Below are 17,729 nucleotides of genomic sequence, written 5' to 3' on the forward strand. Positions count from 1 at the left end.
TCACGGAGTGTGCTATGTACTAGGTTACAGGAGAAAGAATACTTAGTCTCTACCCTCTTTGAGTTCACAGTTGGGAGAGATAGGTGGGTGGATAGGATAATAAAGTATACTCTAAATACTGTGGAGGACAAATACAGAATACATAACTTGAACTGAGAGAGAGAATCCTGGGTAAGCTTACCCTGAGAAGGAAGCTCCCTTCCCTCCTTCAGTAAATCTGGTCTCGTTGCTACTGTGCAAATAGTTCTCATAATTTGTGCATAGTGCTAAGAGAAGAGGAGACTAGAGAAATTAGATAAAAGTCTAATTGATTTTTTTAAGATGAATTTTTTTCCTTAAGGATAATGGGAAATCATTGAAAATTTTCAGGTAAAGAAATGACATAATAATCATATTTGATTGTTATGTTTGGCTAAAAAGTATCCTGCAAGAGAATGGATTGGCTAAGTGTGATTGGGATAAAGAGAATGGAATGAATCAAGAGATTACTATAATGGGTAGAATTGATATGACCAAGGAAGGTTGAGAGGAGGAATCAAAGATGAGTAACAGGTTTCTGTATTGAGCAGCTTTCTGGATGGTGGAGGATAAAGAATAAAGGAGAAACATTAGAACTTTATAGTTGTGCAGTTGGTTGTTTTAGGGAGTGGGAGATCATGTTTTCTTATGTTTTAAATGTATTTAATTGGAGTAAAATACCTGTGGAGTATCCAAGTGGAGATGTCCAATACACAGTAGGCTATGTGAGAGAGGCATCTCTAGATGAAACATATAAATTAGAAATTAATTAGCCCATGGTGGGGATTTACCTTAAGGGAATGGATAAGCTCACCAAGGAAATGTATACGTTAGGATGAGAAGAAAAAAAGAACCAGGAATAAACTTTGGAGAACATGAACACTTGAAAGCTGTGCAGAGGAGGAGAAAGTAAAATAAGAATTGGAAAGTGTTTACTTGATTTAGTAATAATGATTTATTTTTGGCTTTGTTAAGGGCAGGTTTGATGGAGTAACAAACTGAAAAGTCAAATAATTGTGTTTAGAATTGAATGGGAAGTGAAGTTGAATATTCCATAAAAGTAGACCATTTTACATTTTAGAAGGGTTTGCTGTAAAGGGGGTAGAGGGGGATGGCAGAGGTTTAAGGGAGCAGTTTTCTTGTGTGGGAGAGGGAGGGAGAAGGAGAGGGGAAGGAAGAGAGAGAGATGAAGCTACTGGAAAACATTCTTGGCAATGGATGAGGAAAAGAGCCTGAATGAGGTAGAAGGAATGGAATCTGGAGCACAGGAAAGGGATCAGTATTTGAAAGGAGGAGGCTAAATTCAATGGCTAAAAAATGTAAATGAAAAGAAGACTCTTTGTTTTCCTTTTTGCCATTAAATCTTGGAGTTTTTAAGACCATTTTCTCTTTTCTTGTTCCATATTCTGACCTCCATCCATTCCCAGGACCTTAGTTCCTATTTATACACCAATGACTAACATATTTATAGTCCAGATTGCTTCTCTGATCTCGAGAATCATAAATTCAGATATTTACCTTTTTTCTGAAAGTCTTAGTGGGACCTCAAACTCATAATGCCCCAGACTGAACTTCCTTTGGTGTTTTGTATCTAGGTAAATGATAGGATCATTTGTAGAATTAGTTGCCTGAGCCAACTCACTATACTCATTTCCTCTCTTAAGCTTCATTCCTCCATAGCCAGTCTCTTACCAAGACTTACGGAGTTTACTTCTCAGTAACTCCCTAATCCATTCTAGAGTATTTAGCTCTCATCTCTGGTTCTCCTGCAGTACATTGTCCATTCAAGAGCCATCCCAATCCTTTCAAAATAGATGTCTGATCATATAGTATAAAAACAAAACTTTTAAGGACATGCATTTGGTTTCCTCTACTTAGCTCTCTAGTCACATCACTCTATAAATTCCCTTACTCTCTTCACTCTATCATTCATTTATTCTCCTGTACTCACCTTGTTCCCTTCATCCAGAAGGCCACTAGTTAACTTCTATTTATCCTTCAAATCTCACTTCAACTTACACATCCTCAGTAAAGCCTTCTGATCTTGATATCACAATAAAATAAGCTCGTATATACTAACAATGAACAAGTGGAATTGGAAATTAAAAACAATACAATTTACATAAGTATCCTCCAAAATAAAATAATGAGGTATGAATCAAAAAGTGTATCTGTATAAGGAAAAGTTCAAGACTCTGATGAACCAAATCAAAGAAGAACTAAATAAATGGAGAGATATTCCATATTCGTGGATAGGAGACTCAATATTTTCGTTATGTCATTTCTTCCCAAGTTGATCTGTAGATTCAATGCAATCCCAAATAAAATCCTAGCAGATTATTTTTTGGATATTAACAAGATGATTCTAAAGTTTATATAGAGAGGCAAAAGATACAGAATAGGAAACACCATATTGAAGAACAAAGTTGGAGGACTGATGCTACCTGACTTCAAGACTTACTATAAAGTACTGGCAAAAGAATAGACAAAGAGATTGGTGGAGCAGAATAGAGAACCCAGAAATAGACTCACATGGATATAGTCAACTGATCTTAGACAAATGAACAAAGACAATACAGTGGAGCAAATATAGTCTTTTCAACAAATGGTGCTGGAACAACTAGTCATACACATCTAAAAAATCAATAAGTAAATAAATCTAGACACGAACTTTACTTCAGAAAAATTAACTCAAAGTCGATCACATACCTAAGTGTAAAACACAAAACTGTAAAACTCCTAAAAGATAACATAGGAGAAAACATAGCTTACTTTGGGTATGGCAGTGACTTTTTAGATACACCAAAGGCATAATCTATGAAAGAAATAGTTGACAGGCTGAACTTCATTAAAAAACTTCTGCTCTGTGAAAGACAGTATCAAGAGAATGAGAAGACAAGCCACAGACAGGGAGAAAATGTTTGCAAAAGACACATCTGATAAAGGACTGTTGTACAAAATACAAAAAGAACTCAATAATAATAAGCAACCTGATTTAAATATGGGTAAAAGACCTTGACACTCCTGACCAAAGAAGATATACAGATGGCAAATAAGCATATGAAAAGATACTTCCCATCATATGTCATCAGGGGAAATGCAAATTAAAACGACATTGAAATACCACTGCACATCTATTAGAAGGGCCAAAATCCTGAACACTAATATCACCAAATGCTTGTGAGGATGTGGAGCAACAGGAACTCTCATACAGCGCTGGTGGGAATGCGAAATGCTTTTGCCATTTTGAGAGACAGTTTGGAGGTTTCTTACAAAACTAAACATACTCTTAACCATATGATCCAGCAATTGTGCCCTCCTGGCATTCACACCATAGAGCTGAAAGCAAATCCATATAAAAACCTCCACATGGATGCTTATAGAGGCTTTATTTATAATTGCCCAAACTTGGAAGAAACTAAGATGTCTTACAGTAGGTGAATGGATAAATTGTGGTATATCCAGACAATGGAATATTATTCAGTGCTAAAAACAAACAAGCTCTTAAGCCATATCATGATCCAGTACACATACATGTGTTTACATTTACATATAATTAAAACAAAAGTTGTCTGAAATTTCCCACATGTGAAGATTGCTGATATATTCTAATCTAATCTATTCTGTTCTTTTCTATTCTCTTTCATAAGAGAATTGCTGCTTGCAACTAAACTGATTTTATATCTCTCTAATGGTTCTCAACTGACGTAATTCTGTACCAACTTAAAACATACACAGTAAAGTTTTTTCATTCATTATAGAAGTTATGTATACTCTTTGTAGAAAGCAGAATGAAGGGGAAAACATCACTCATACCTTGATAACTGAAAGACAACTGCAGTTAACATTTTGATGTATTTTCTTTCAATATTTTTTCCAATGGTATTTATATTAGTATTGTTTTAACTATGATATTATGTAATTTTGAATCCAAATTTTAAAAATTTTGTGTTTACTTTTATCAGTTATGTGTGCATGTAATGGAAAGAGTCAAAACATTTTTACAAGGTTTGTTCAGAAAAACAGTAATCTCCCCTGCCATTTCCAACTCTCCAGAGCAACTACTTTAAACTATTTTAGCTGATTCTTTATACATTTACTTCCACAGCTCTCAATAATATACTTATCACTACTATTTCTTCATTTTCCAGTTAGGCATCCATTAGATCAGTGATTGGCAGAGATGGTTGCAGGGAGAGATGAATAGGCAGAGCACAGGATTTTTAGGGCAGCAAAAATATTCTATGTATTATAATGATGGATATATGTCATTATACTTTTGTGCAAGCCCATGGAATGTACAGCATCAAAAAAGAACTCTGTGGTAAACTATGGACTTTGTGTGGTTATGGGTCAGTGTATAGGTTCCTCCTTGGAAAAAAATGCACCATTCTGGTGAATGATGTTGATAATGGGGGAAGCTATACATGTGTGGTGTCAGGAGTGTTTACAAAATCTCTGTACCTTCCTCCTAATTTTTTGTAACCCTAAAACTGCTCTATAATAAAGTCCCTAAAAAAAAAGTGTCCAAAGTACAAAGAAATCAGCTATATAAAATCTCAGTCTGAGAGTTTCATAAGCAGCGTGTATATCACCCTTGTGGCCAAATAGTGGGATCATTTCCGCAAAGGTATTCTGAGAAGTCTGCAGGTACAATTGAAAGACTGCAGTGACCTATTAAAGGTACACCAGAAAACATAATGGTCATGATAAGCAACTAGTGCCCCGTGACAGAAGTGCGTACCCCTTTGGTTGGCCTTTCAAGTTTTCTGAGACCTAGGGCTCATATTACCATTGTGTCTGTGCATGTAAAGCATATAACAGAAATGGTGAGGCTTATCATGAGGCCTGATAGTATTCTGGCAGCATAATTGAATGAGTGAATGCCAGGGTCATGCCTGCACAGAGGGAGTTCTTGGACCTCATGCAATCCCTTTTTGCTTCCTGTCAGTATACTCATAAAGGGAAATCCCAGTCCTGAGTTCCAACATCACAGATTGTTTTAGCTGTCTTTGTATTTTATATAAATGAAGCCATACGCCATTTATTCTTGTGCTGGATTTCTTTTGCTCACCATTATATTTGTGAAATGTCTGTTATTAATGTGAACAGTTGTGGAGTATTTGTTACTGTATAGTATTGCTATATAGTATTGTGTAACTGTGTCACAAATCATTATCCATTCTACTGTTGAAAGGGGTTTGGCTAGTTTATTATTTGTGGCCAAACATTTTTCTAACATGGTTGTACCAATTTACACTCTTACCGGGAATGTTTGAGAATTTTGGTTGCTTCTCATCCTTACCAACACTTAGTATTGTCTTTCTTTTCATTTTAGCCATTTTTGGAGGATTATGGTATGACATTTTCATTTGGATTTGAACTGATGAAGTTGAGCACCTGTTTTTATGTTTATTGGCCATTTGGATAACCTCTTCTGTGAAGAGTCTTTTTGTGTCTTTGCCAGTTTTTAAAAATTGCATTATTTTTCTTTCAATCTGGATTTGTAGGAATTCTTTTTATATTTTGGATAAGAGTTCAGTTTCAAATAAATGTGTTACACATATATTCTCTTAGTTTGTGGCTTTCATTTTCGTATTATTTTCTTTCAATTTAATAAAATTTAATTTTTTTATACAGCAGGTTCTTATTAGTTATCTATCTTATACATATTAGTGTATATATGTCAATCCCAATCTCCCAATTCATCCCACCACCACCAGCCCCCCACCCCAGCTTTCCCCCCCTTGGTGCCCATATGTTTGTTCTCTACATCTGTGTCTCTGTTTCTGCCTTGCAAACCGGTTCATCGTCTTTTGATTTTAGTCAGAATGTATTCTGAAGTACTAGTTTTTCTCCTTATGTCTAGCACTTTATGGCTAGGTTTGCCTACTCCCAAGAGTTCAAAGATAATCTCAATATTTTCATCTAAAAGCCCTGCTGTTTACTTTTAAACATGTGAGTCTGCATGCTGGTGGAATTCATTTTTTTGTGTCTTTGTTGTGAGGCAGGGCTGAAGGTGTATTTGTTTTTCCTACATAGATATCCTGTTGACGTAGCACCATTTATTGAAAAGACAGTTCTTTCCCTGCCATATTGAACATTACTTTTACAATAAATAGAGTCACACATATTAGGAAGATTTTTCTGGACTTCCCATTTCATTGGTTAGTGTGTGATTCTTCAGGTTCTCCAGAATGATGACTTCTTTTCTCTCAGAATTTTAACCACCTGTACTGCACTGCTCTCAAGCTAAATCAGTAAAAGTAAGATGCTCAACCTTTGGAAATCCCTTCTTACAAGTTTGACTCACCAACAAAATCTTGTTCTGTTCAATCCCTAGAGCCTTCACATAATTGTTCTTGTATTTTGTCCTCAGTTTGTGGTTGTTACCTAAGGGAGGGTTCATCTGTTATGAGCTTATTTTTTAATGACTGTAAATGATTTCTTAATTGCTGATATTGGTTACTTGTGTTTCTTCTTTTTTTCTTTTTTAGGTTTGCTAGGGATTTTTCATTTTTATTAATCTTTTTTTTTAAACCTAACTTTTGGCTTTTAAAATTTTCCCCTGTTTTTGTAAAATTTTTTACTTTCTATTTTATTGATTACTGCTCTTATTATTTCCTTCCTCCTACATTCTTTGGTTTTGATTTGCTGAAATTTTGGTTTTTCTCCCTTGTGATAAAAGCTTAATTCATTGATTTTCCACCTTTCTTCTTTTCTAGTATACTATTTATAGTTAAGGGTGATTTTCCCTAAGCACTGTTCTAGCTGTATCCTGCAACTTTTAATGTTTTATGTTTTCATCATCATTTATTTTAAAACATTTTTTACTTTTTGTTTAGATTTCCTCAATAATTTTTAGAACACTTTTGAGAGTGCTGAAATACATGAATTATATTGGATGCCAGGAAAGCAGGTGTAATCTGGGACTGTCCAGGGCACATGAGAACTTACGTTCATCCCAATTGTAGTGGATTCTTAAGTATAAGCAGAAAACTGGGGTTTTAAGTTAAAATTTTAAAATCCACTGTATACTCATCTGGGAATATTCAGTGTAATAGAGTAGATGTGTCAAAAGATAAACATGTTTTGGTTCAAGGAAATTTTTCAAGTAAATGTATTTATAAAGGTGAACAAGACATTTTTAGTGGTAAACCCTAAAACACTAAAAACTTTTAGTGTTAAAGGAAATGTTCATTGCAGCTCTATTCACAATAGCCCGGAGATGGAAACAACCTAAGTGTCCATCATCGGATGAATGGATAAAGAAGATGTGCCACATATATACAATGGAATATTACTCAGCCATAAAAAGAAACGAAACTGAGCTATTTGTAATGAGGTGGATAGACCTAGAGTCTGTCATACAGAGTGAAGTAACTCAGAAAGAGAAAGACAAATACCGTATGCTAACACATATATATGGAATTTAAGAAAAAAAATGTCAATAAGAACCTAGGGGTAAAACAGGAATAAAGACACAGACCTACTTGAGAATGGACTTGAGGATATGGGGAGGGGGAAGGGTAAGCTGTGACAAAGTGAAAGAGAGGCATGGACATATATACAGTACCAAACGTAAGGTAGATAGATAGTGAGAAGCAGCCGCATAGCACAGGGAGATCAGCTCGGTGCTTTGTGACCGCCTGGAGGGGTGGGATAGGGAGGGTGGGAGGAAGGGAGACGCAAGAGGGAAGGGATGGGGGAACAGATGTATATGTATGACTGATTCACTTTGTTATAAAGCAGAAACTAATAAAAATAAATAAATTAATTTAAAAAAAAAAAAAGGAAAAAGAAATTCCAGAGGTAGAATGGCCCAGCATAGGTATATCTCCCAATCGGGGACTGTTCTTCTTCTTTGCATGGAGCCCAAGTAAGGAATTTAACAACTGCTGACTAATGCCTGGTGCCCCTTTCCTGTGTCAACTAGAGGAGTCTCATAGGCATAAAGCTGCAGTGCTAATCTAAGCCCATGCGTTATTCTAATTATCCTGGACATTTCTGATGAGGTATCAATTCCCCCTCAGTATGAATAATTGTGGGAGTCCAGGGAAAGGCCAGATATTTAAAACCATTCCATGTGAAGCTTCTTACATCACATCTTCTGATTTTGCATGAAAGATCATTTACACTAGTGCTGATCCCCTCTGAAGAAATACATATTTCTTGGCTCAATAAGTAGTGTTAGCAGAGGGAAGTATTTTGACTGCTATTTCCCAGTTTAAGAATATGAAGTTTCTTGTAGGATAAGATGAAAGTTAAAAATCCTGGCAAACATTTTCATCGTAAACTCAGAACTAAATTACACAACTTTTTTTAAAACTTTTTTGTTCACAGCTCTTGTTCTACCTTTCTTTGAATTATATTTTCTTAGGAAACACTTTTAAAATTATTTTCAAATTTGGTAGCATTAATTAATTGCATTCTCTACATTGAATTGTTTCATAATCTCGTCCATATCCATTATGATATTTAGTTTCTCATTTGTAATGCTATATCTTTGGATTTTTCTCTCAGTAACTTCGAAGGATTAAAAAAAATCTATTTTAATGCTATTTTCATAGAATGATGCCTTAGATTTAGGCATTAATTATTTCCTTTTCTAATGTTACTAATTTTTGTCTTTTTCTGAATTTAATCTTTCTTCCTGCTTCTCTTAGGTATTTTTTGTTTTTCATTGTAGCACTTTTAAAGGCAATAATTAAAATATAGCTGTAGTGGCCTGTTATAATTTCCAGGTAAGCCCTGTCCAGTAGTACTTCCTGTGTTGATGGAAATGTTCTATATCTACACTGACCAGTATAATAGCCATTAAACACATATGGCTATTGGGTACTTACAATGTGGCTGATATGATTGAGGAACTGAATTTTTAATTTTGTTTTAATAATTTAAATTTAAACACTACTTTTGGCTAGTTGCTGCTATATTGGACAGCATAGCTCTAGATCAATATTTAGCAAAATTTTTCTATGAAAGACCAAATAGTAAATATTTTAGGCTTTGCAGACCATATGGTTCCTGTTGCAACTACTTAGCTCTGTTGTTGTAGCAAAAAAGCAGCCATAGACAACATGTAACCGAATGAGCATGGCTGTGTTCCAGTAAAACCTTATGTGCTAAAATGGAGTGGGCAGGATTTGGCTTATGGGCCCTAGTTTGACAACCTCTGCTCTACATGAAAGATGTATCTAGGGGTCTATTTATTTTTCTTTTTCCTGCTCTGTATTCCCTGGGGGTCTTTTCCTGTAACATTTTAGAGAGATTATTACCCTCCTTGAGTTGTTATTCTGTATTTCTTCAACTTTTGTTTCAACTTTTCTATTTTTTTGTATATGTGGGGGGAGTTGGTGGTGGACAGGCATTCTATTTTAAATTTCTTTAAACTCTACTCTTTGTTGTTTTAATTCTACTCTTTCATATGCCTGTTGTCGCATAGATACAATATCTTAACTAATATCTCTGAAGATGTTAAATAGAATTATTTTCCTTTTATTTTCCTCCCTGAATTACCTCTGATTTCTCCAGAGTTGCTTGTTCTGTTTTTCATCATGGGCCTTCTTTTTCATTCTTGTGGTTTCCTTAAATGTTGGTGATCCTTGGTTGTTCATTCATGTTGATATATGATGAGTTAAATAATATAGATAACTGGAGTGGGTTTTCTCTCCTTTTCTTTCTCTAGCAAATTACCCTAAATGGAAAGAATACTGATGGGAATTCTTTATGGGTAGGTAGGACTTAGTATTTTTTTATTAAAGTATGTCGATTTACAATATTATATTAATTTTAGGTGTTCTATAGTGATTCAGTATTTTTATAGATTGTACTCTATTTAAAGTTATGATAAAATATTGGCTATATTGCCTGTGCTATGCAATATATCCTTGTAGCTTCTCTACTTTATACATAGTAGTTTGTACCTCTTAATCCCCTACCCCTATTTTGCCCCTCCCCCCACCCCTCTCCCCACTGGTAATCACTTGTTTATTCTCTATATCTATGAGTCTGTTTCTGTTTTGTCATATTCATTCATTTTATTGTTTAGATTTCACATATAATTGATAACATACAGTATTTGTCTTTCTCTGTCTTATTTCATTAAGCAAAATATACTCCAGGTCCATCCATGTTGTTGCAAATGGCAGAATTTCTTTTTTTTATGACTAATATATTCCATTGTATATGTATACCACATCTTCTTTATCCATTCATCTGTTGATGGGCACTTTAAGATTGCTTTCATATCTTAGCTATTGCAAATAATGCTGCTGTGAACCCTGGGGTGCATATATCTTTTCAAATTGTGTGTTTTTGTTTTCTTTGGATATATATCCAGAAGTGGAATTGTTGGATCATGTAGTTTTATTTTTAATTTTTTTGAGGACTCTCCATGCTGCTTTCCATAGTGGCTCTACCAATTTACATTCTCACTACCAGTATATGAGGGTTCCCGTTTCTCAGACTCCTCGCCAACATTTGTTAGTTGTGGTCTTTTTGATGATATCCATTCTGACAGTCATGAGGTAATATCTCATCGGGGTTTTGAGTGACATTTTTCTGATGGTTACTGATGTTGTACATCTTTTCATGTGCCTATTGGCCATCTGTATGTCTTCTTTTGAAAAATGTCTATTCAGGTCTTCTGCCCAGTTTTAAATTGGGTTGTTTAGGGGTTTTTTTGCTTGTTTGTTTGCTTGTTTGTTTTTGATATTGAGTTGTATGAGCTGTTTATATAGTTTGGATATTAACCCCTCATCAGTCATATCATTTGCAAATATTTTCTCCAATTTAGTAGGTTTTCTTTTTGTTTTGTCAATGGTTTCCTTTGCTCTGTAGAAGCTTTTAACTTTAATTAGGTCCAATTTGTTTATTTTTGCTTTTGTTTCCTTTGCTTTAGGAGACAGATCCAAAAAATATTGCTACAATTTATGTCAAAGAGTGTTCTGCATGTTTTCTTCTAGGAGTTTTATGGTTTCTGGTCTTAGATTTAGGTCTTTAATCTATTTTGAGTTTATTTTTGTTTATGGTATGAGAAAATATTCTAATTTCATTCTTTTACATGTAGCTGTCCTGTTTTACCAGCATCACTTATTGTAGAGACTGTTTTTTCTCCTTTGTATATTCTTGCCTTCTTTGTCATAGATTAATTGACCATAAATGCATGGGTTTATTTCTGGGCTCTCTGTTATGTTCCATTTATTTATATTTCTGTTTTTGTGCCAGTACCATACTGTTTTGATTACCATAGTTTTGTAGTAGTCTGAAGGCAGGGAGTATGATACCTTCATCTTTGTTCTTGTTAAGGTTGCTTTGGCTATTTGGGGTCTTTTGTGTGTCCATATAAATTTTACGGTTATTTGTCCCAGTTTTGTGAAAAATATCATGGGTATTTTGATAGGGATTGCATTAAATGTGTAGATCGCTTTGGGTATAGGTAGGACTAATTTATTGGTGTGTTTTGCTCAGAATGGATAAGCAGAGGGCAAGCAGACAGGCCAGGTCCATCTCTAATAGCCTGATAAGGAGGATCCTATCCTAGGTTTCAACCACTATACTTTGGAGCCCAGATTCCTCTCAGGCAGGTTAAACCTTTTTTTATCCTCCATAACTGTTGGTTCAGCCCACAACCCCTTTCTACAGGAAGAAAAGCTACATCTTCCCTGAAACATTCTCCTGTGTGTGTAGTTGGACAAAGGTCAACATACTTTTTGGAGACTAAATAGTAAGTATTTTAGGTTTTTCAGTCCACATGCCCTCTTTCATAACTTTTCAATGCTACCATTGGAATGCAGTTGTAGACAGTATATTAAAAAATGAGCACAGCTGTGTTTTGATAATGCTTTGTTTATGAACACTGAAATTTGAATTTCATATAATTTGTACATGTCACAAAATATTCTTCTTTTCTTTTCTTTGAGCCATTTAAAAGTATAAAAACCAGACTTAATTTGCAAGGTATACAAAAGCAGATGGTAACCTGGAAGGTTTGCCCTGTGAACCATGGTTTGCCAAACCCTGTGCTAGGCTGTTGCTCTCTCTGCCCTGTTCTACCTATCACTGTTATTTCTATCTTTTAGAAAGTTTTCATAATCTTTAGTATGTTGATGCTTTTCACTCCCTTTTAGTGGCCTTTTAGGGTCAACCTTTCATTCTACCCAGGCCTTCAATGGATTGGATGAGGTCCATGCACATTAGGGAGGGCAATCTGCTTTACTTAATCTGAGGATCCAAATGTTAATCTCATCCAAATACACCCTCACAGTAACACCCAGAATAAAGTTTGATCAAATATCTTGACACTGCATGGCCCAGTCAAGTTGATACATAAAATTAACCATCATTCTCACATAGCTAGTAAATGATAGAGCTAGGATTCACAACCATGATGAGCTGTCTGATGACAAAATTCAAGCTTATTTACAATTTGTACCTGGACCCAAACTCAGCGTTAGTATCCTAAAGGTAGCCTTTTATTTAGCCAGTTTATGGATATTTGCGTAAGGAATGAGGCATATTTGTCTTGATAAAATGAGTAAATTCATAGTAACCAGGATGGTTCGAGATTGTGATATGAAACAACAAGTAGTAAGTGAGACATATTTAACACAGAGGTGAATGATTTTGAGTTTCAGAAGGCCTGACTTAATCTTGTGAAAGAGAAATTAAACCCCTTTGTTTCTCCAAAGCATAGAAATTTGTTTCAACTCATATTAAAGAACTTTTTATCAGAGTTGTCCAGCACTGAAACAAGATTTTTAATCATTTAAATATATTTGCTTTTAAAAATCTTTAGAATTTTAAGGCCATGTTTTTACCTTTTATATTTTTTCATTCCCCAAATGCAAAGTTAAAAAAATTAAAGGCCATTTTGTACTGTAATTTTATCAATCTCCAGAGTGAAAGATTTGAAATTAATTTTGTAGTCTGTTTGGTATTCTAAGTTTATTTTTTAAAAATTTAAAAAGCAGCTCATGTTTCCTTTTTCTATTAACGTTTCCTAAATGAACTCACATGGAATTAATGAATTACTATCATATATGATGATCATTTTTCCTCACTGAGCATTGGAATATGTTCATTTTAGAGCTTATCAGTAGCTCAGTCTTGATTCTCTAGTTGAAGTAGTTATGTCAGCCTTTGCATCTGGCTCAAGGTTTTGGGTCCTTTTTCCATAGGAAAAGTCTTTTTGTGATAAAAATATACATAAGATATATTATTGTAATCATTTTTAAGTGTACAATTCAATGGCATTAGGTATATTTATGATGTGTAAACATTGCCACTATCTTTTTCCAGAGCTTTTCCATCATCCTAAAGGGAAATGCTTTACCCATTGAGCAATAACCTTCCCACTCCATCACCACAGCCTCTGGTACCTCTATTCTACTTCCTGTCTCTATGAATTTGCCTATCTAGGTACCTCACATAAGTGAAATCGTATAATATTTGTTCTTTGTTAGCATTTGCATAATGTTTTTCACTTAGTATAGTGTTTTGCAAAGTTCATCCATCTTGTATCATGTGTCAGAACTTCATTCCTTTTTATGGCTGAATAGTATTCCATTGTACATATATAGCACATTTTGTTTATCCATACGTCTGTTGATAGACACTTGTTCTGTTTCCATCTTTTGCCTATTGTGTATACTGGTGTAATGAACATCAGAGTACAAGTATCTATTAGAATTCCTTTAGGTATATACTGAGGAGTAGAATTGCTGCAGCATATGTTTAACTTTGTCAGGAACTACCAAAGCGTTTTCCACAGTGGCTTAACCATTTTGCATTCCCACCAGCAGTACAGAGAGGTTCCATTTTCTCCAAATCCTCAGCAACTTTTGTTCTTTCTTTCTTTCTTTATTGGATAATAGCTGTTCTAATGAGTTTGAAGTGGTATCTCATTGTGGTTTTGATTTGCATTTTCCTAATGATTTGTGATGTTAGCATCTTTTGCAATCTAGATATGCTGAGAATTTTCCAAATCATCAAGTGCTGATTTCTTTTTGCTTAACTTCCTCAGTTTATCCCCTTTTATCCTTTTTCATTCCTCAATTTATCTCCTTTCTCTCACATTTTACCATAATTAGCAAGGAGAAACCAGTACATGCCTTCAACATTTTGCTTGGAAATCTCAACTAAACATTCAGGCTCATCACATACAAGTTCTACTTTTCACCCAACATTAGAACACATGTCAGTTTTGCTACCTTGTAACAAGACTGTCTTCCCTCTAGTGTTCAGTAACATCTCTCATTCCCTTCTTGAGACTTCACCAGAAGTCCAGTTAATGTTCATATTTCTGTAACATTCTTTTCCTGACAAATAAGTGTATTCTCTAAGATGATACAAGTGTTCTCAGCCATCCGGTTCACTTCCTTCTGAGCATTCACCAGAATCTCCTTAACGTCTCTTATTTCTATTGGGTTGGCCAAAAAGTTTGTCCGGGTTTTTATGTACCATTTTATGGAAAAGCCTGAATGAACTTTTTGGTCAATCCAATATCAGCTGGCTCTTCAAGGCAATCTACCAATAGTCTCTTCAGTCTTATTATTATTTTTCTTAAATTTTTTGTTATCTGTTACAGCAACACCCCACTTGCTGGTACCAAAATCTTTTTAATTTCCTAGGAATTCCATAACAAATTACCACAAACTTGGTGGCTTAAAGCGACAGAAATTTACTTCGTTACAGTTTCCAGGGCCAGAAGTCCAAAATTACGGTGTGAGCAGAGCTATGTTTGTTCCAACAGCTCTAGAGGAGGATCCTTCCCTGCCTCTTCCAGCTTCTGGTGGCTCCTGTCTTTCCTTGGCTGTGGCAACATAACTTCAATGTCTGCCTTCATTTTCACATTGTCTTTTTTCTCTGTGTCTCTGTGTGTCCTTTTCGGTCTCCTTTGAGGACATTCTCATTGTATTTAGGGCCCACCCTAATCTAATATGATCTCATATTGATCCTTACCTTGATTATATCTGCAAAGATCCAGTATTACAATAGGGTCACATTCTGAGGTTCCAAGTGGACATGAGTTTGGGGGGAAGGGAGAACACTACTCAACCCACTATAGTCTCTTTTTAAGTAATTGTATTATAAATGTGTTATATAATTATTTATAATTTTTAAAACTCAGAGGTTTGCATAATACTTTGTTGTGAGATTATTTCACCATACACTAATACTGTTAATGTTAATATTCACATTAGAAAGTGCCAAATAGGGAAATCACTTTTCTTTTTAGACTTTATAATATATATTAGAAGTATGGGGCTCTTTAATGTGTCTTTGCTTTTTGATGAGGATGTTGTACACATGGGCATACACACACATGAATAAAAGAAGCAAAGTTCTGTTAACTTAAAAAAGTTTGTTACTCAGTATTTATTCACACCATATAGTGAGATCCTAAATCACCTCTCAAATTGAATGGAAGGAGTGTGTGATTAGATTTCCTTGAGATTTGGGGTGTTTTAAGACTGACTCTAGGGACTTCCCTGGTGGTCCAGTGGTAAAGAATCCGCCTTACAATGCAGGGGATGTGGGTTTGATCTCTGGTCAGGGAACTAAGACCTCACATGCAGCCAGGCAACTAAGCCCACGCACCACAACTACTGAGCTCACATGCCTCAACTAGCGAGCCTGTGTGCTGCAAACTACAGAGCCCACGTGCTCTGGAGCTCACGCACCACAACCAGAGAGAGAAAACCCACATGCCACAACTAGAGAGAGAAAACCCGCATGCCACAACTAGAGAGAAGCCCATGCGCCACAATGAAGATCCCGCATGCCTCAACGAAGATCCTGTGTGCCGCAACTAAAGACCTGAGGCAGCCATAAATAAATAAATAATAAATAAATCTTAAAAAAAAAAAAATGACTGGCTCCAAAATGTTTAGTGAGTTCTTCAAATATTTCAGTAACTCAGAGAAAAAAATATTTTTATGAGTAACAGCAATATAATTTAAGTATATTTAGTTGAGTGTTCTAATCAGGTGGGATTATTAAGATCAAGCACAGTGCCTGTAAGTGGATGAAAGAGTATATTTAAGCACATTGTGGTTACAGAAAAAAACAAAAAAGAAAAAATCAACCCTCACTTTTAAGGGTCCTAAGAGAAAAGGGAAGAAAGATGTTAGGGTCATAAAGAGAGGAGATGAAATAAAACAAAAATTGGGGTTGAAACAGAAATGCATTATAAAGGAGAGGGAAGGTAGATTGGCAAAAATGAGGAAGTATCAGAAAAGTGAAATGTGCAGAGGCAAGAAATAGGATGGGGAAGACTTCAAGGAGAGCAAAAATTAAGAAATAATGCTATGACTAGCTTAGCGTTAAAGGGTAAAAGATGAATATATCAGAGTTTCTTTCAAATTAAGTCAAATTAATGATGATTATTAGAGAGTAATTGTAGTCTTGATATCATACACTCAAATCAAGCTTCTCATGTCATTTTCCCTGTAGAAAATGGTAGGAACCATTTTATGTATTATTCATTAAAATGCAAGTAAATATATTATTTATGATATATTGACATGTGATATTGCATATTACACAAACTATTATATATATTTATTTATATTATATACATTTCAAGATAAATATTCATATGTTCTTTTAATGGCACAAATTTGGTTTTTGGTGTAAACAGTGAAACTTTGCATGTAAACACATATAAAGCAAACTGTTTGATGTTTCAAGTAACAGTGATGATACATCATTTCCTCAGTCATAAGAACTGACATGGAGTTATTATTGTTGAATATGAGGCAGGTTTTGACATCCAGGAGAATATCAAATATAATATGTTTTGCCTTTGACATATTATGACTGGTCACGGAGTTTTTCTACAATATCAGGTGCATTCCTCATATTCAGTAAATATCACACTAATCAGGCTTAACATACCAGCATTACAAACTACTTCTCTGCTGCCTTTGTTGTATTCTTAAAACCAAAACTAACCCTAGATATTCATTCATGCTGACCTGTAGAAATGAATGTTATATCCTCTCTATTACCTGCAAATTGTTTAGAAGGATTTGATATATCAGAACTGTATATGGTTGGCTTATCAACTTCTTTAAGTCCTTGACCACAGTTTTCTCTAGGTTGATTGATGTATCATGTCACCCATTTATTTTCTCCTACTTAAATTCTCTGGTAAATAAAGGACTTTAATATTCTGCTTTTTAAAGTCATTTTATCCAAAGTGTCATTGAATATCTGAATTCAGAATCCTATTGATCCAATAAGGAAGATGCACCTTAACAGCTGAGAGACACTTAGTCATATTATATACTAATTCAACTAAATATGGCTGAAAGAAGCCTTTACTTAATATAATTTTGATTTCCTGCTTTAGGCATCCTGAAACCATGGATCACCTATATATGCTTTGAGACATGCTTTAGATGTTTTTTCTGGAAGCCCTGCAACTGCCCTAAAAATTGAATGTATCATTGAAAAGACCTATGGTAAGTGGGTTTTTTTCCTTCTTTTTCTTCTGTCGGTTTCATGTTGTGGTTAAGTCTTATGAATGTTGTAATGCTGCTCCCTGCTGGACATAGTGTAATTTTTTAAAGTTGGCACTTAATAGATGGGCAAATAACTGGTTAGCTGGACCCACTATGGAGGGGAATCCTTGCCTGCATTCACAAAAAAACAACAGTATACAACCAAAGCAGCTCTGTTTTCATAATGGGTGATACCCATTA

General features: G+C 34.9%; 1 protein-coding gene across 6 annotated transcripts in view; it reads left to right on the forward strand.

Annotated features, from left to right (window-relative positions):
* The window catches only part of IMMP1L (inner mitochondrial membrane peptidase subunit 1), a 72,742-nt gene that overhangs the window by 2,443 nt on the left and 52,570 nt on the right, over positions 1–17,729 (forward strand). For 5 of the 6 annotated variants that reach the window (XM_082627317.1, XM_082627315.1, XM_082627316.1 and 2 more), the window contains exon 2: positions 17,378–17,489. The gene's annotated coding sequence lies outside the window, so the exon portion shown is untranslated. Of the gene's footprint in view, positions 1–9,706; positions 9,752–17,377; positions 17,490–17,729 lie in introns of all 6 variants that reach the window. The other variant, XM_082627318.1, reaches the window with a different exon arrangement.

Source organism: Mesoplodon mirus (genome assembly GCF_964341445.2).
Source record: "Mesoplodon mirus genome assembly, chromosome: 7".
Lineage (NCBI taxonomy): Eukaryota > Metazoa > Chordata > Mammalia > Artiodactyla > Ziphiidae > Mesoplodon > Mesoplodon mirus.